At 36.3% G+C, this 20,392-nt stretch overlaps 1 long non-coding RNA gene across 2 annotated transcripts in view; it reads left to right on the forward strand.

Annotated features, from left to right (window-relative positions):
• Positions 1-20,392, forward strand: part of LOC143651497 (uncharacterized) — a 153,388-nt gene that overhangs the window by 53,174 nt on the left and 79,822 nt on the right. For both annotated transcript variants that reach the window (XR_013159984.1, XR_013159982.1), the window contains exon 2: positions 5,849-5,963. This is a non-coding gene — a long non-coding RNA (uncharacterized LOC143651497). The remainder of the gene's footprint in view (positions 1-5,848; positions 5,964-20,392) is intronic.

Genomic DNA, 20,392 nt, shown 5'->3' on the forward strand with positions numbered 1-20,392 from the left:
AATTTTTTTTATATTTCTTGGGTTTTTTGTTTGTTTGTTTTTGCTTGCTTGTTTGTTTTTTGGGAAGTGCATGGGCCGGGAATCAAACCCAGGTCTACAGCACGGCAGGTAAGAATTCTACCACTGAACTATCCTTGTACCCACTGATTGGCTTTTATAAAGGGAATCTATTAAGTTATAAGTTACAATTCTAAGGCCATGAAAATGTCAAAATTAAGGCCCAACAAAAGGATATCTTTTCTCAACGAAGGTTGATCAGATCCAGTATTTCTCTGCCAATGGGAAGGCGCATGCTGATGTCTGCTGTCCTTCTCTCCAGGTTTCTGGTTCAAATGGCTCTCTCAGCTCCTGCATCTCCAAATGTCTGTGCCTTGGTTTCATTTCTCTGCCCCCTGTGTTGGTTCTGAGCTCTCTCCATGCTTTCTGCCTTTTATTCTCTTCATACAGGTCTTTAGCAAAAGGATTAAGACCTACCTTGAATGGGCAGGTGATATCTCCATCTAATCTACAGGTTCCACCCACATCTGGGTGGGTTGCATCTCTCTGGAAACAATCTCATCAAAATATCCCACCCAAACAATAGGTGTGCCCCCACAAGATTGGATTAAGATCAAAAGATCATGCCTTTTCTGGGGTACATAATAATTTCAAACACCTTCCAATCATTTTGAATTGACCAAAGGAAGTTCATTGAAGTTCTGCAAGTCACACAACAATAGTCTGAATATAAGATTCTCTGGCTTGTGTGTATGGGGCGTGGGGAGTGGAGTGCTAGAAAATACCTATAAACAAAATTCAATGTAATTTATATCACTGGGTATTTAATCAGGACAAGTCTAATGGCAATGGTGTGTGAAGTATAGTCATCCTCAGGAATGTACTTCAAGTCACATGGTTTGGGTTGCAGGAATATGATGTTTTCACAGAAATATAAGAAAGAAAGATGATCTCCACCCCACCCCACCCCCATACTTAAACATAGACTAGAACAGTAAGAAAAGGTCAGGATAAGCACAATTAAATCTCCTATTTGGAAGTGGGTGAATAATGGGAAGAACGTATAAAACCCTGATCCAAAACAATCATAAAATATTGTTGTGCACATTGTTGTTTCATGGGGGTGAGACACCCTGGCTCCCTTAGGATGATGTGGTTGACCTGCTTGAATAATTCGGAAGGGTTACTGGGAACAGAAACCCAGCTACTCAGAGATAAACAACAACTGCACTTGTCCCTTTCATAAAGAGGATTGTTTGGCTAGGGCGTCTTATCCACAAGCCAGGGTGTGGATAACTGGTGGTTAGTTAATCTGAGGCTCATCTGGTTTGCTCCAGGTGATAAGAATGTACATAATATTAGATCTTAAGTTTGGGCCTGACACTGGAGAGAAAGAAGAAAAACAACACAACCATTAGACCACTCTTGAAGTTTCTCCATAAATCACATCTGTGTTCATTGCAATGGCCAAAGCAAGTCACATGGACAAGTCCAGCCATCAATTGATGAAGGAAATGTACTCCTCCCATAGGAAATTTTGCAAGTCACAAACCAATAGTTTGAATGTAAGCTCCTCTGGCTTGTGTGTATGGGTTGGGGGGCGGGGCAGGGACGAGGGACAGGGTAATAGAAAATATCTGTAAAAAATAATGGAATTTATACCAGTGGATATTTAATATAAAGTTAGAAACAGTTTGGCCTCTTTCTAAATGAACCAGAAAAGCCTTAATTTGTTGATTTTAAAAACTGTAAGTAGAATAATTAGCTACAGTATAGGGAAACAGACAAATCACCTCATTTCTGAGCAGTTTTTAATTCTATACTTTGGCTTCTTTTTCCTCATATAAGCAAACAGTATTACTTACTGTTGATATTAGGACTATCCATTAAAGACTAAGCTTGATTTCCTTTCATTTTTACTTATGATGCCATCGAGTTATTGCAAATTTGACAATGCTAATGACAATCCTTCCATGTACAGTTTCTATAAGTTAAAAAGTAGTTTACAATAAAAATATTTGAAGGCAAAGAGATGAACTATTGCCAAACATTGCAGTCCCCCCCTTTTTGCTACAAGGGTTAGCTCCTGTAATAGGAAGTTATTTTATTAGCTGTGCCTCCAGAAGATTACAGTTATTTCTCCCCATATCCAATTTTGTTTCCAAAATCTAAGATTAAAAATAAGAAAGTGCCTGTGTCTTTGTCTTCAAAACCTGTAGCCCTACACTCAATTTTATTTTATTGTTATTCTGAAAGATAGAGCTGGGTCAATAAAGAATTGAGAAAACTGAATTTCCTGATCTAGGTAGCAAGGACACAAAGTTGTGCTGATTCACAGTATACTAGTTTTAAAACTATAGAGACTGCTGTTAGTCAGCAATAAAACTCAGAGGAAGGTGGGGTCAGAAGGAAAGAAACAAGAGAAACTCTATTACCTGATGGTAATAAACATAATATCTCCAAAGGTAACATTGCTATAAGCCACTGAATAAAATCCTTCATGTTCTGAATGGAAAGAAATAGCCATTATCCCAGAGCTTGCTAACCCTTGATCAGATGTCTAATATGCAGTAGAAATACTACCAAACACAGAATCATTTTCTGATAGCTATTCCTGCTTTCAAAATATACTGTTGACATTCCATAATGACTTTTGAAAGAGGCAATGGCAGAGTGAAACTGTGCCTCACTACCTAATTTGAATCTATTAGTTAATTGGTAAAATTGAATAAACAATCCATTCTTAGTTTCATTCACTGTAGGCTCAGCTAAGAAAGTTTTTTTTATTAAATTGATGCTATAAATGTCCCAGATGATGTTTACCCAGTGCTATCTACTTTAAAAATTTTTTTCAATTGAGATATAATTCATGTAATAAAAAATGCATTCACTTAAGTGCACGTTTTGTAGTTTTTATTATGTTTCTACAATCCTGTAAGCATCACCAAATCTAATTTTAGAATATTTTCACCACCCCAAAGGAAACTCCATATACATTGGCATTCAATCCTCTTTTTCCCCCTCCTCCTCATTCAATGCTATAGATGAAGCACTAATGCCATTTCCATCTCCATAGACTTGCTTATTCTGAACATTTTGTTTAAGCGGAATCATACAATATGTAGCCTTCTTCTACTTAGCATAGTGTTTTAAAAGGTTCAACCATATTTCAGCATGTATCAGTAATTCGACTTTTTATTGCTAAATAATAGACCATTGAATGGACATACCACATTTTGTTTATTCATTCATTAGTTGAAGAACATTTGAATATTTCCCATTTTTTTACTATAAAAAATAATGCTGCTATGAACTTGTGTTAAGTTTTTGTGTGACATAGTTTTCATTTCTTTTAAGTATGTTCCTATGAGTGGAATTGCTGGATCAGTGGTAACTCTATGTTTAGCATTTTGAGGAACTGTGAAATTATTTTCCAAACTGTTTTCCAAAATATTCACACAATTTTACAGTCCTATTATTCACATTTTGTATCTATGGTTTAAGCCCTTCATTTTCATAAGCTTAACTTGTAGCAGCTGTGTGGGAATAGCAATGAATGCCTACAGATAAGGGTCAAAAAGTGTTTGATGGTGAAATAAAGTGAAGGTCAAACCAAATTAACCTGTAAATTCCATATACCACTTTGAAAGTGTCAGTAAATAATCTCCACAATTGCCATCATAACAATACACTGTATAATTATAAGATAATGTGCAAAGAGATACTGGCTCTAATTAATACCTATAAAACCCCACTGTGAAGTGGGGGGGGGGATTTCACACTTTTAATTATAGTAGTCAAAAGTGATATGCTAAGAGTTGGTGTGGTCTTGAGTCTGTCATCAAAAAAGAAAAGGGAATACTAGAGCAACAACAAATGTGTGTGTGACTGACATGGCTCAAAATTGTTTTCAGTGATTTATCACATTTGAGAGGAGAAACTCCGTTTTTAGGTAATTCAACAATAATTATGGGAAAGCAATCTCTGCTATAGGGTTTACCTATGATCCTATCAGAACTGGTTCTACATTAACTTTTTTGATTCAGTCTCCTAGGCTGCTTAAAGCAGATACCATGAAATGAATTGGCTTAAATAATTGGAATGCATTAGCTTACAGTTTTGAGGCCAGCAAAGTGTTCAAATCAAGCCATCTGCAAGGTGATGCTGTCTTTCTGAAGACTGGCTGCTGGCAATCCTTAGCTCCTCTGTCTCATGGAAAGGCAGATGGTGGCATTTGCTGTTCTCTACCTTCTCTTCCTGGTTTCATTGATTTCAAAAGCTTGCCTCCTTGACTTTTTCTGTCTGTATTCAATTCATTTATAAAAGACTTCAGTAATATGATTAAATCCCATCCTTAATGAAGTGGGCCACCTCTTAAATTGAAGTAGACTCATTAAAAGATCCTACTACAATGGGTTTACACCCATGGGAATGGATCAGATTTAAAAACATGTTTTTCTGGGGTACATACAGCTTCAAACCACCACACTTATAAAGATGAACCTAAAATGTAGGGTCATTGTTTTGTACAGCTTAGAATTTAAAACAAGCTGCTTAATTGTTATTAAATAAATAAAATATGTACTAGAAATATTAGCCACTTAAATATCTCATGTTATTGGGATATTTGGCTATCAAATAACATTAGGACAGATCACATTCAGTTTTATATATTATTTTTCCAGAGACTCTATAGCTGAAAAGGCTGGGAATGGGCAGTGTAGGGTAATTGGAGATAATACTACATTTTGCATTTTGAATAGCTCTTTTTAAAGTTGTGTACACTTGGACTTCACTCTCACCTTGCTGTTCCTTTGATTGTAAACAGATCTTATGCCTTTTCCTCTTCCCTTTTCATAAGGACACAGGACATAACAGATTAGGACTCACCCTAATCCTGTTTGGCCTAATCTTAATTAATCATATCTTTAAAGACCCTATTTATGAATAAATTCATATTTAGAGGACAGTGGGTTAGAAATTTAACATGTAGTTTTGAGGACACAATTCAAGCCATTGCATGTCTTATATAAAAGCTTTTGGTTTTGTTTGTTGGTATTGTCTATTATAAAGATCTTTGCTTCTTATTAATTGGTTGGGCTTTATTTTTTCCTTTATTAGAGAAGTTCTGGATTTAGAAAACAATCATGCAATCCATCTACTAGGTATATGACCCAGCAATCCAACTACTAGGTATATACCCAGAAAAATTAAAGCAGGAATCTGAACAGACATTTTGAAATTGATGTTCAAAGTGACAGTATTCACAATTGCCAAAAGATGGAAGCAACCCAAATGCCCACCAACTGGTGAATGAAGAAACAAAATGTATACATTGGGCTGTCTTTTAAATCCATCTACTCACCATTTGTCATCTCAATTATTTCCTCTCTCATTTACATAGCATATTAATTCAATGCAAAATTAGCTCACCGTTATCTTCCCCAGAAATGAATACCCATACTTAGTACATTTGAACTGAAGACTGTTCATGTTTCCATGGCTGCACTCCTTTACTCAAATTCTTTTCTTCCACTCTTGCACTTTTTCTCCATGGCACATTACCTGCCCATCCTTAAAACACTGTGCTGGGGAAGTCGCAAATGCACATCCAACAGCCATCTCCTAGTTCTCATGCATAATTCCTGTCTTTGCTACTGTGTGCAAATGTTTCAGTATATTTCCATTCCAGAGCCCAGGGAGATTGTTAGGTCTAATGAAAGGGCCTGAAAACCCAGCACAAGCAGTCCCAGTTGCTTATCAGGGCAGGAACTCTCAGTGTCAGCGCCCTGTCTTCTGGGTCACAGAGATATCCAACTCTTCACAACAGATTGTCTCTCCACTCTGACAGGAAGTGGAGCATGCACAGCTGCCATCCACTGACCCTGACCTGAGCAGTTTGGCCTCCTTGGAAGTCCAGCCATGATGGGATCTCTTCTTCTGTTCTTCTGGACCCTTTGTGTTCTGTAAGTAATAAAGTGATCATTTGCTGAAGGTTTCTGTTGTACTCGAGCCTGTGTTCCCATGACTACATCGTGTAGCATCTACTCCAGACTCATGGAAAGCAACAATTGTTCTTAAGAGACCACCATTAAAAATGCATCAGTTTTACTCTCCTGTGAGTTATTAATTTCTGTCATGTAATGTAGAAATTGAATGGCAGGGAGCTGCCGTTTTATTAAGAGAGCAGTTCTATCATGCATTACATCTTAAGAAGTATGGTAGGAAGGATCTCAATAGCTTTGATTTAATGTCTAAATTTGAATTGCATTTATTTTGTTTGTGCATACACTATAATCAAGAAAGAGTCAAAGGCAATGACAAAATAATCAATGTTGTGAAAAAGAATATAATGGATGTTGCTTCCTTCAACATTCTGCAAACTGTCTAATGGACAGTGATTTTTATATTATATTCAAAAACTGCCAATATAATTTCAGGCTTCTTTACTACACAGAGTAGTGGAGTCTGGGTTTGTAGTCAGAGGAGGCGCATTTTGTTTCCAGCAGATTTACCACTGATCAATAAGAAACAAAGCAATCAAACAAAAAAATAAACAAAAATGAGACATCTACTATAATAACAGTATGCTTTGGTGTTTGCATATTCCAATGGGTTTGAAAATGACTGCTTTGCCAATACTGTATGATCATCATAAGACATCAATGAGATAGTGACCATTGTACTACCTTGCACAGTTGGGAGTATGTATGCTGGGTTGCCAGGGAGACCAAAGCATTTCAATTCTTACCAGAGGATTCTGTACCAGGCTTCTTCCTCTTCTTTGTCTGGGAAATTTAGGAGAGGATAAAATCAAATTTCTTTAAGCATATATCACCTTTAAATTTTTTTTTGTCTTAATAAGAAATATAGTTTGTATAGGAAAAAATGCATTAACCCATGTGTACATTTAAGATAATACAAAATGATAAACCTAACTGCCTAGTACCTATCTTAAGAGATGGACCTAGGAACTCAGATGCACTCTGTGCAATCTCTCAAATTATCTCATCCTTAAGATAAGATTGCCCTTCCAACTTGTCAATTCTGTGCATAATAATGTCCTCACTTGTGTTTGTAATATTGCTGCCAATGTAGGTTCCATTTAATTTTAGTGATTTGTTCCATTAAAAGTATTATTCTGTGCACATTATTCTTTGAGTTATATCTTTTGAACAACATTATAGTTTATAAAATTACCCATACTGATGTGTATAACTATAGTGTATTCACATCTGCTACTTCTAATATATGACAATAGGTTCATTCTTTCTGCTGTTAATGGGCAATTGGATAGTTTTCAGATTTCTGTCCTTATGGAAAATACTGCAATGAACAGATTAGTATATGTCATCAAATACACATGTGCAAGAATTTCTCTAGTGTATATATATGGTATTTTACCTAAATTATAATGCTATAGATAGTAAAATATTGGTCATTATTCTATACAATCAGTAAGGAAAAACTCCCCAATGAAACTATATTGCACACTTTCTTATAATCGTTTATAAGATTGTGTTTCAATTTCAGAAATATTAGATTGAGAAATGTGGCTTAGAATCAGTGAAGCAGAGGAACTGGGAGTGGAATTACTAGACCATAGATGTTGTACCTTCAAATGTACTATGAAACATTCCAAAGATTTTCAAAAGTGGCTGAGCTTACATGCCCACCACCAGAGTATTAGGGTCTCTGTTTCTTTATATATTTCTGCTTTTACTTCATCTGTGACCTCTTGAGCCAGGTCAGCAGTATACTTTAATTTTTATTTTAAGTCATCCATTATTTTAGCACTTCAATGGGAAGCATCTAATCTGCAATATTGTCAGAAATGGAAACCTACATAAGGTACCTTCAAGGGATAATATATCCATCTTGATGTTGCATGTGATAAAACTTTGCTTACTTAATTTTCCCTCCTCACATTCTCTCCACCTTAAGACATGGCCAAATACTTTGAGTATTTTAAGATTCAGTCTAAACTTTACCCCCATTGTGCTTCTGGGTTCCAGAAATGTCTATACCCCTATTGAATTGCAATTTATTTACACTTTTTTTTTGTGCCCAAAAGATTGTAGCCTTCATTTGGGCCCGTACCAAGCGGATTGCAGACATTTAGTATAAGCTGTCTGTTTATTAATTGGTAATATATTAATGATGGAAACTATATTTCCCTCTCAAAGGATTCTCGAATTTCATGGCCAAGACTATGGTATGGGTCAGATTTCCCTTTCTTGCTTTAAGCGTCACACCTTGATTGCAATGCAATTTCTCTTTTCTAGCCTCTTCCAGGTGAATGCAAGTGTAGCCATTTTATTTACCTGCTATAGATATATACAGACCTGTCATTATATAAATCAGTATATGTTATAGAGAACACTCACCTTCATCATGCAACTAATTATAGACATTGCCTCGTTAACATCCCTCAAATCAGTAACTTCTTGACCTTGTTTTAGTTCATGTTCTCAGTGGTTCTCTCTTGGAGATTGTGGCTACTCCAAAACGGAGATAGACTTTCATGACATAGGGACTCTCAATTCATGAGCTCCTTCAAGGGCCTTGGGTGGGACCTTGATATTGTGTTGATATGTTTATTCAAAATTTGCAAAGGTAAGCTATATGAACTTCAGCCTTTTAAAAAACAATGTCTTGTTCTTCATCAATTCTCCTATCACACTTAAATTTCGCTTCATTTGATATGCTTATGGGCATTTTTAGAATTCAGCTAAGAAGAGAACCATACTAAATATATGTATTTATATGTCATATATACTGTATATGACATACATAATATATACATATACTATATGATTATATGTCATATATTATATGTCATATGTACATATAGTATACATGATATAAAGCTCATAATATGCCAGGACCACAAAGACATCAAGGGCAATTAGCTTAATGAATAACAATAATTTAAGTAGAATTTAACTTTGACCTCTACACACAAAAAAATTGAAATTCTAGGAAATCTTAGAGTTTGCATGAAAGAAACTTGATTATAGTTTCACCAAATTTCACATCAAACTTAAAATATTTTATGGCATTACCAGTAATGTGTTACTAAGGTTAAAGTAACCTATCTATACCATCAAATTAACAATAAAATGAAGTGAAGTTCAATCACACTGGAGCAAAGACTAACTTCACTTTCTCTTCTCTATTGAAAAACATCATACCAAATGTCATTAATAGAAAATGTAGACACATTGAAGGAAAAAAACATTATAGCAGAGTTTTAGTAACTTAACTCATATAAATAGCATGTTCCTTGTTCCTTTTCTGAATTTTATGATGTTTCTGATATATGTCAACCTTTAAAAATTTGTAATATGTTATGATTTATTTTCTGATTTGAAGTAAATATTTACATATGGACTTAACATGACTTTTTTTTCTTAAAGAGTCTCTCCCCTCAGTAAGTTTCAGGCCCCACAAAAAATTAGGCTTTCTGATTTCTCTGCACAGATTCTCACTACTGTAATCTCCTCTCCTGTCCTCCATTGGCAACCTTTGTAAAATCCAATGCTCCCCTCCTATGTATATATAAGGTACATTTTAGGAATTCAAGAAATGTTTTTAAATGAATGAATGAATGAGTAGAACTACATGTCATCTCCAAACAATATTTTTTTTCATGTGTCCCTCTCTTCTATTAGTCTGGTTGTTTGTTAAGAGCTATTGAAACAAATTTTAAATATAGCTTATATATCATAGGTGCTAAATACTTGATAAATTAATGAGTCAACCAATGCATTAATGAGCCTATAAATCAACGATTGATCTCTGGGTTCTGGTTGCTTCAGTTATTTTACCCTGTCATGTTACAATTTTTCCTCCTAGAATATTTGCAGAGATCATTTTACTGTTTATTACTCTTTTTATTCTTAAAAGTTAAACATCTTACATAACATCTCTAAACAAGTACTTGCTCCTGATCAAAACTGAATCTGAAAGCCAAACTAAAAGAGAAAACTTAAAATGATGAGCTATGTCCCTTGAACTTATTTTTTTTTCCTGTAGCAATAGGACAATATATCCCTTTCTCCTTTTCACCTGTGACAATTTCTTTCCCATATAAAAAAGACTAAAATTATGTAAGAGCTGAAAGTTAGCTGTTTCCTGGGTAAAGAAAGGGGAAAAATCAGCTCAAAACTATTGCTCATATTGTTCTTAGGTACAAAAGAACAAGATAAGGGCCCACAAGTCATGATGAGACTGACAATCTCAGGATACAGAAAGGTTCCAATAGCAGCAGGTGAGCAAAGTGGCCATTATATTTTGAAATATTGAAGAAAAAGACATTGAATTTCTGCTTTTAGAAGGTTTTACTTCTCAGGAAGGTATTTTCTTCCAAAAAATCACTACTAGGGACAGTGTGGTACCTAAAGTTAGAGAAAGAAAGGAATAATTGTAATAATGAAGATGAATAACTCTATACTCATATCTCTTTCCTTGGTCCTGTGTGGATTTTCTCTTCTCAGATTATCTCACCAAGACTTAGGCAACAGGTAGAATAAATATGATAAATTTTTTAATGTAAAAAAAAAGAGCTCTTTTCAGAAGATTTTTTGGGTACGTTCACATGGTTAAACCCAGTGATGAATTTCTCTCTAAGGAAATTTTCTTATTACATGATTTAGTAATTGGTGCCTTGAAGAAAAAGTTTTCTAAGGTTTCATTCTAGCACAATATGCAACCAAAACGTGTGAGCTATTATAGTGTCACATTGCTAATGTAAAAAAAAAAAAAAAAAAAAAAGGAGGGAAAGTTTTGAGAGCCAGGAGACAAATAGTTGAGAATGGAGATTCTGAGGCAGATTAGATAGAGAAGGAGGGAGGGGGAAGTGACCCTAATATACATAACAAAAAAATTACTTTTGGCTCACACACACTTAGCCCCTGCACATCTAGCCCTCCCTGAGTTGGATACCTGAAAAGAACCAATGAAAGGTGCAACTCATCAATACCTTATTAGCATAGACAGAGGGGGAAGAGCCCCTCCAAGTTTTTATAAAGCAAGGATCCCAACCTCAGAGGGATTCTTCTCCTTTGGAGAATGCCCATGCTCATTTTCCTTTGAGTGTGCTTTTGCTGCTCATTAAATTTTTAATCTGTACACACTGGCTAGTCTTTGGATTCTTTGGCTGTACACACTGACTAGTCCTCAGGCTATTTCCTGCAGCTGAATCAAGAACCTTCACAACATCAACCCCTGGTAGAGGTCTTGACTTCTCTGAGAAATCTCAGGACTCTGGCATTCAGCAGAAAATTCCCAGGGCTCCCCAGCATCCAGTCAAGGATTCCCAGTACTCTTCAGTATCAAGCTTGTTAAATTATTTGGCAGTACATACGGACTAGTCCTTGAATTCTTTCCTGCGACTGAGTCAAGAAAAGTACCAGTCCTTGGCTGAGGTACCAGTCCTTGACTGAGGTCTCAATTTCTTGGAGAACTCCCGGGGCTGTCTGGCATAAATTCCACTGTCTTCATCCAATAGGCATGTTGTGAATAGGCATATTGTGAATATATGCATGAGTACTTTGTAGGAATACTTCTTTGTCCTGCTTCTACTACCCTATCACTCATATAATAGCCCTGTTCCTCTAAGAAATCTATAGAATTATTTCAGAAAAGTCTGAGAAGTGAAGCCATTTTTAAACTTAGAAATTCAGATCTCGAGGTTGAGGTTGATTATTTCATTTTGGAAAACTGCTTTTTATATTTGACGATGAACAACTAACTTTATGGAAAGAGCTGAAATTAAGAACTGGCAGGATTATTACTCCTTTCTAGACAGTTCATTTTAAAATGAAAAGCTTCCTATCTTTAAGAGTTTCACAATTGAGATGATATATGTGAAGATCAGCTAATTAAACTCTAGGGATATGCAAACATTAGTTATTAATACTGTCAACCGGTTTAATTCTTACAAAAATAATGTGAGAAACCATCATCATTATCCCAATTTTACCCATGAAAAGAAATCTCTTGGTTTCAATTATTAAGTTATTAAGTTATAAAGCTAGAATTGGAATCCAAAGCCTCTTTTAATATGCCCACACAACTTAAAATACCAGTTAGTATGTCTCAACAAATAAAGACATTTTACATGATGACATAAGAATGTTTAAAAGAGCAGTTCCTATTTTTTTTTCTTTTGTCTAACAGCTGGTCCTTCCAATTACACTACCATTTTGCTTTTCATTGTTGTTTTGACATATTTTACTATAGCAATATATAAATCTTTAATTTACCACAAGGTGATAATATTTCCTTAAGGAGAGATTGTCATTGACTTTTTGCTTTTTTTTTGTCCTTTGGGAATAATGTCCTTTCATCTTGTCACCTTTTCTTGTTTTAAAAGTAAGTTGGGGGCAGGCCACGGTGGCTCAGCAGGCAAGAACACTTGCCTGCCATGCCAGAGGACCCGGGTTCGATTCCCAGTGCCTGCCCATATTAAAAAAAAAGTAGATGGGGGATAAGTAAGCTGGGGAGTTAATGTCAGTGAAGCAAATCCTCACTAGTCTTTCACCCTGTATCCAATCTTTGTAACTCATGCTTGAAAAGTGTTTACCCTTAGCTTAGTTAAAAGGAAGAAACAAACAAACAAAAAAATGGAAAGGAAAAGGAAAACTTGTGTACATTTTTCACCTTTAAGCTTGTCATCTGTCAGGGGAGGATGTCAATCTGGTGCCGATTTCCTTGACAGCGTCTTCCTGTTGCGAGATTATTGTAGGAATATGTTTCAGACAGTGCCTCCCAAAGTGCTTGGGAGTTTGGGAGGACCTAACAAGGGACAGTTTAAGTTCCTGAAAGATAAAATTGCCTCTTCACCATTATCCTTTTCTGCCAGATACTGTCTTTTACATGACACACTCATAAGCTCCTTCAGCACCAAACATAACTCCACCCAGCAATGCAGTCCCCTGAATTCACTCAAACAGATGAAGCTCTGATGGAGTCAACTGTGGGGAAACAAATGGCCTAATAGAGAACACAACCCTGTAAACTCAGAGAAAATACAGCAGCTATAGAAAAATGAGATAAAAACAAAGCACATCAAAAAGTTGATTCCTCAATTATGTGTATGAGTGTGTGTGTATGTGTGTGCTAGTGGTGGTGGCAGAAACTGAACTGATTATCTGAATGCATTTTAAGTCATCCACAATAATGAGGAAAAAAAGACTATAATTTTTTTGAGGATTAGACATTTTCACATATCTTCCTTTATTCCTGTGTGCTGTTATTGAAATACTTGCATATTATTGGTGATAAAAGAAGGATAATTATCTATCCTAGCATAATAAACTATTTCTGATTTTCACAGCCTAATTCATGTTCATGTACATACTATAGTTATCCATAATAGACAATAGTATAAGTATACCTGATTTTGGCATGCTTATTCAAGAGAGGGACTTTTTAGGATGAGTTAAATTAGTGCACAATATGTCTGCTAAATTTTCCTATGTGATGCCATAATACAAACTCTATCAGAGAGTAGTATAAATAAGACATTTATTAAATATTTTTCCTGATGAACATATCTCTGTTGCTTATTTTTTTTCAATTTTTCAGTGACTACTGGAAATGTAATGGCTTTGAAAAAATAGAAAAGGAGTGGTGAGTAAGAATGAAAGTAGATTTGCTCATTTTCTTGAGTCCTGAAACAAAATAAGGGTTTGGCAAAGGAAAGACCATCATGATTGTTTCATCTCTTCCTTTCCATACATACTCATTTTGTCTCAAGTGAGATGGTGGATGACTCAGAGCCAGAAAAAGAGTGTTTCTATTGAATAATATGTTCACATGATGGACTGAGTAAGAAATAACTAAGCCAGTCAATTTTAAAGATAACGGGGAGGAGTTTGTAGCCAATTTGATCCTTTGAAATTACCCCTTCAGTTTTAGGCTAAATTTTTAAATAATTCCATCTCTCTTTTAAGAACATAGGTATCTGATTTCAGTGGGCGTCCACAGCCTGTTAGCATCTGAGAGTCGTGAATAGCATGGATAGCGGAATCCTTGTTACTCCTCTTAGCCACAAATATCAACTGAGTATCTACTACACGCCAAGCACATGAGCAAATCACACCAAGACCCTGACAGCCTAGAGCTTCCACGCTTCCACTTTAGTTCTTTGTCTGAAGCTACTTTTTGGATGCTTTGCTGATGCTTTACCAGTGCAGGTATCAAGAACACTTAATCCATTGAGTTAATGAGTTATTAATAAATGATTTAGACTTCTGGGCAAGTAGAGCTTGATATGCTGTCTCTAAAGGCAAACTCCACCATCTCAAAGGAATCACACAAAACAGTTTATGTTTTTACTCATCACAGTGAGATGTAGGTTGAGTGACGTTCCTCATCTTATAGTTCTATAATCTGAAACATGCAGCTTCTAAGGTTGCCCCAGAAGGACGAGAGAAGATTGGAGGCTCATACTGAATGCCTCAGTGGCCAGGTTTGAAAGTGGCTTACATTATCAAACACACACATCTTGTTGGTTTAAACCCTGTGATGATGTCCCAGACGAATTGCAAAGGAAGTTGGGAAACAGACAGTGGGTGGATATTGTCTCTGCTTCTCGTCATCAAGTTTCCCTCTGCTCCTACCCAAAGTCCCATCCAGTCACTGCATCCATCTCAAGGTACAGTCTCTCTGAGTTAGGGTCTCCTCTGTCAGATTTGGATACAGCTCTTCTTGGTAAAGTGGCATATCAACTAAGAAGCCTATTATGTTCACCACCCTTAAACATGCACACACACACACACACATACAGTGCAAAGGGGGAGAGTAGGGACAAAATAACTACACTAAAACTCAACACCAGAAATAGGAAGAAAAAGACATCCTCAATAGATCAGGCCAAGGTTATGGGAAAATCATATGAGGCCGGCTTCGGAATGCTTTCCTTCCATGGCAGAGAGGGAAGTTTGAATGTTACTTGGGGACACTTCCCTGTTCATTTTTTCCAAGTTCCTCTGGGAGTTTCTTCCTTGTACATAAACCGTCTTGACCTTATCTAAAATGAGCTTGATAGATCAGCCCTTTTGGAGATCGCAGAGCTATATCACTCCACTTCCTATTTTAGAGGCAGTAGAAGGTTCGAGGGTTGTTTTATTTCTTCAACAGTAAAAAACATTTTTTTTTGCTCTTTGGACTCATGACTTCTTTGGCAGTATAATCCTCTCCAAAACTTGTCAGTCTTCTCACCAATATTCATGCTTCCAGGCAATTCTATCTTCCGGTGACATATCCTAAATTGTCTTTGAACCATGTATAAAACCTCAATTCCTTGAGTTTTCACCCCATTCCTTCACCTGGACTCTTGTCTCTTTCTCTCTCTCTGTTTCTCTTAATTTAAAATCTGCTCTTTTGAACATATCTGGAAAATATGTTTGAAGACCTCACCTTTACTTCAATATTTGCACTCAGTCATTAAAATCAGCTGAGATAATTTGTAAAAGCTTTGTGTCTCAAAGCTTTTTAATCCCATCTTTGGTAGTTAGGTTCAGGTATCAACTTGACCAGGTGAAGGTGCCTAGTTCTATTGCTGCAGATATGAGCCAATGGCCTGTGAAGCTTGTCTATCACTGATTACATCTGTGGTCCACTAGGGGGAGTGCCTGCTGCAATGAATGATTGATTAAACTGGCTGGATATTTAAATGAGAGAGCTCAAGGCAGCACAGCCCAAGCAGCTCAGCATACCTTATCTCAGCACTCATAGCTCAGCCCAGGCCTTGCAAATGCAGAAAGGAATCACCCCTGGGAAAGCTGTTGGAACCCAGAAACCTGGAAAGAAGGCCAGCAGAGATCACCCTGTGCCTTCCCATGTAAGGGAGAACCTCAAATGAAAGTAAGCGTCCTTTCCTCTGAAGAACTATATGCTTTTAACCTAAGTAAATCCCCTTTTATTAAAAGCCAATCCATCTCTGGTGTGTTGCGTTCTGGCAGCTTTGGCAGACTAGAACACCATCTCTTATGGTTTGAAATACAGAATCACTAGATTTTCCCCGCCCTGCAAGGCCACATAATTTGGAACCATCTCCAGTTATTTGCTTGCAAATAAACCACTTAATTTCAGAGTTCATCCATTCTTGATAGCACCTATACACAGAGTTAATAGATGATAGTAGCCAGCGCACACTACAAAGGGTCTATTTTTCCATCTCTTAGAGTTACTCCTAAGTAAGCGTGCTGTCTCCTTTCCACATTATTATAGAGAATAGTTTATGTGAATGTTTTGTGGCTGTACAACATGGATCACTGTCTTTCCATCCTTTTTAATATCAATTTCTCATTGTCTACTGCTTGGAAGCCAAATTAATGCCTCATAAATTAGATTTTCATTTTGGCATTCCTTCATTTGAAGTTTACAAACTGAGGCAATAGGCAAATTCTGAAATACCAATGTCTTAATTAAACATTTTTTTCTCACTTCACAGTCAGCTCTGGGTTTGGTAATTCTCATACATATTATAACTGCCTGGACTCCACGGTCATGTTTTCAAAACTAGCTGTAGAAGTGGCATGTATTACTTCTATTCACATTCCATTGATCAATAATCACTGGTATTGTTTGAAAATAATTGTAAGACAGGATGGAAAATGTAGAGGGACAATAGCTATGTAATGAGTACTAATATATCTTTGACATAAACCTCCCCATCAGTGTCTCTAAGGGCACGATTGAATTCATGGATAATATACAAAAAGTTGTAGGTCACTGAGTTCAAGCAAGAGTCAGTAATTCTAAGGATCCTAAACCTCCTTAAATTGGAAATTGTGATTCTGTAGAAAGTCTGAGTAGGGAGAAAGCAGAAAAATCATTTTTGAAATCTATGGAATATTATCTCATTCTCCTCAAGAAACTTCTCCTTTGCAATCCCAAGTTTATAGCTTATGCACCAGGCCAGAGAACAAATAAATCATTGGCTTTAGCTCCGTACTCTTAACAATCATCTGTCAATCATACATTCCAAACCAATTTTGGGAAGAAATGTCACCATCTCCTTTTAGTCAACCCAATTATATTGATTTATGAATAAAGGACACTTGCCCAATTTTACTGAAATATGTTTAGCTTATTTGAAAAACTGAAGCATGGGTTACATGGAACTAAATGGAGAATCCAGACTTTCCATTTAATTAGTTGTATCCAGTAATATAACGTATAGAAGAAACTAAATTATTCAATACTGCTAAGGGTTTACTTTCTTGGCTTGTTATTGTGGTTTTATTGTTTGTTTTTAATGAAGAATTTGAAACTTTTATTTCCTCTAGCTATCCCAACTTTGAGTCAAGATATATTAAGCTAGCAATTGCAGTTACAGCAACTGTATCTGTCTCACAGCCTCCTCCAATTGGTTTCCTGAGATAATAGTAATTATAGTCATCATGATAGATTTCTATCCACCTAGTATTTTGCTAAGCATATTACATTAATGGTTTCATTTATCCCTAACTAGAATCCAGAAATTTAGGTATTAGGCCCAATGTAAGGCATCTGTGGTAGTTAAGGTCATGTTTCGACGTAACCAGGTGATGTGCCCAGTTATCTGATCAGGTAAGCACTGGCCTAACCATTATAGCAAGACCATTTCATGGACTTGACTCATCAGTTGATTGCATCTATGGTGAATTATGTTCTATGATTAACTAAGGGGAGTGTTTCCTACAGTGAGAGAATCCAATCAGTTGGATGTAATCTAGTTAGTTGAAAACGTTTAAGGGAGAGGTGACAATTTCCACAGTCAAAAGAGAGAACTTTTGTCTCTGCTTCAACCAGCCAACCTTTCCTGGGAATTCATCAAAGACCTTCACCAGTATTGCCAGCCTGTGGCCTGCCCTACAGTATATGGACTCATGCGTCCTTACAGGTGCATGAAACACTTTTCTAAAATCTCATGTTTACAAATGTCTCCTGTTGGTTCTGTTTTCCTAGAGAACCATGACTGTACAGCCTCCAAGACCATTCATTTACAAAGAAGGGTTTGGACCTTTTCTTCTGGATTATTGGAGGATCACCTTTTCTCTTCAATAGTTATTAAAAGTGAATTAGCAAGAAAACCTACCTGTTGGCAGACATTTGTTAATTCTGTTCTCAAGGAAAGAGGACAACAATGAATTTCTAAAGGCCTCTTAAAGTAGGGCTGCTAGATAAAGGACAGGACACCAAGCTAAATTTAAATTTCCTATAAAGAACAAATAACTTTTAGTATAAATGAGTTACAAATATTGCATAAAATACACTAAATACTAATGCAAAAATTATTTTATATTTAATTGAAACTAAAATTTTCTTGGGCATCCTGTATTTTTATTTGCTAAATCTGGCAACATTATCTTAAGGAGATATTATTTAAGTTTATCCCAAAATAGAGAATGAAGGCAAATGCTTTGAAGGGGCAAGTTGGAAGGAGATGGCGTGTCTTGATGGTTTGTAAATGTAGAGCATGAAGGAGATAGAGGTAGATTCTTTAAATAGTAGGGGGCAGTGTCCCACTGCCATGTAGGTAGGTGACAGGGGCTTGAATTAAGAGGCCCAAGAATGTCAAGAAGATTGAAAATCAAGGGACTTAATTTGGGAGCTACAAGGCAGGTTCCCCATGTTGAGAAAGAATAGAGAACTCCAGCCTGAGCAAGAAATGTTTCAGTTGACAAGAGTAGAGTGAAGGTCAAAAGATCTTTCCTTGACTCTTCTGGAAATACACATGCGTGTATATATGTGTGTGTGTATTCTTCTGGGGCTAATACAATATTTGAAAATTCTGTATGATCCAAGAATGAATAAAAAGAGCACATTAAGTCATGACATCCTAGCCAAGAAGATGTATGGGTCTCAGAATATATTAGACATGATGATGAGAAATGAAAGGACAAGCATTTCTTGAGTTCTGATGTGGTAGTCTACAATTCACATCTGTTGGCTTTCCCACTACAGTTCTTACCTTCGAACTTGCTCCTAGGTGCCCTCTTGCAGCAAACTACTCTGGCTGTATTGGGAGAGAATATTCTTCCCTAACCAGTTAATTCTGTAATATATTGGGTGCCCAGGCTCAGTGTAAGTGAAAAATAGAATAGCTTCAAATATCATGGTGCAATCCTTTAAAGAATCTTGAAGCAATTACATTAAGTTCTGTTTTCAGGGTACATTTGAGGAACACCCCAGAATCACCTGACTCTTGCCATCCTAGTAAAAGGTGACAGATCCAGTCCATTCACAACACAGTCACCTGAGGGCAAGTACTCCAACAGGAAACTCTCCCACTGAGATTATGATCAGCTGCCTCTACTTTACTGGAGTTTGATTTGCAGTGGCCTAGGGCCCCAACCCCGGTGTCTAAAACTCTTCTCTGTGTGGTCCAAGGCAATGAAGACTACAAGAATGCCACAGAGATATTGGGCACAGGGCAGTGTCATACTGTATTGCAGAGTAAGGCTCTAAAGTCAGTGCTGAGATGATCATGAATCATTGCAATTTCCCTTGGAAAATCCTTTCCAAGTCTTGTTTGGAAACTGGCATACTATCTTTCAAGACAGTGAGTTCAACAGAGTAATTAGTCCTGTGGATTAGACCATTATTTCACTTCTTTAGTTTAACATTAGGTTCAGTAGATGGTTTAAGATTATTAAAAAGTTACATAAACATAAAGAGGCATAAAAAGTATGTATCTTTCAACCCTGCAAGTCTGTTCAGTTAGGTTAGATTCTTGCCCAGTGAGAGTAGTGAGGAAACTGAGATGACCTAGGGACAGGCAAACTAGAATCTCTCAACTTACCTCATTCAGGAAGGGAGGAGGACAGTAGGATAATTTAAGAAGAGCCTTATATTCTATGGCTCACATGATTTAAATTTTTACTAATTTTCACTCTTTCTTTCTCCCTTTAAAAAGCATATATAGTTGACTTTATGTAAATTAAATGCACATATAATGAGATTTCATACAGATCAGACTGCCGGCTTCAGAGGAATTGCTATTTAGAGAATATTTTGAGTCATACTATACTCCTTCAAATGCAAATACCATCCAGAATTGCGACTTGAATCTTGCAATTGCATTCTGATGCACTGCAAAATTTCAGGAAATATGTTACATAAAGAATCAAGGAGAACTTATGTAACTTATGCAATACACATATTCTATAGATTAACGCACACACATATATTGCTTGCTATATTTAACTATAAGTGCAATGGAATTGCAGAATGAGGATATAATGGCTCTATGGAAGAAAAGTGTTATATAAATCAAAGGCTATAAGTGCACTACGTATAAAAAATCCTAGTGCAATTTTAAAATTTAATAACTTTGGATGAACCTATGACAGAAGCAAATGGCAAGAATCATGTGGAAGTATATTTCATAGACTCT

The sequence above is a fragment of the Tamandua tetradactyla genome, chromosome 12 (assembly GCF_023851605.1).
Source record: "Tamandua tetradactyla isolate mTamTet1 chromosome 12, mTamTet1.pri, whole genome shotgun sequence".
Classification (NCBI taxonomy): domain Eukaryota; kingdom Metazoa; phylum Chordata; class Mammalia; order Pilosa; family Myrmecophagidae; genus Tamandua; species Tamandua tetradactyla.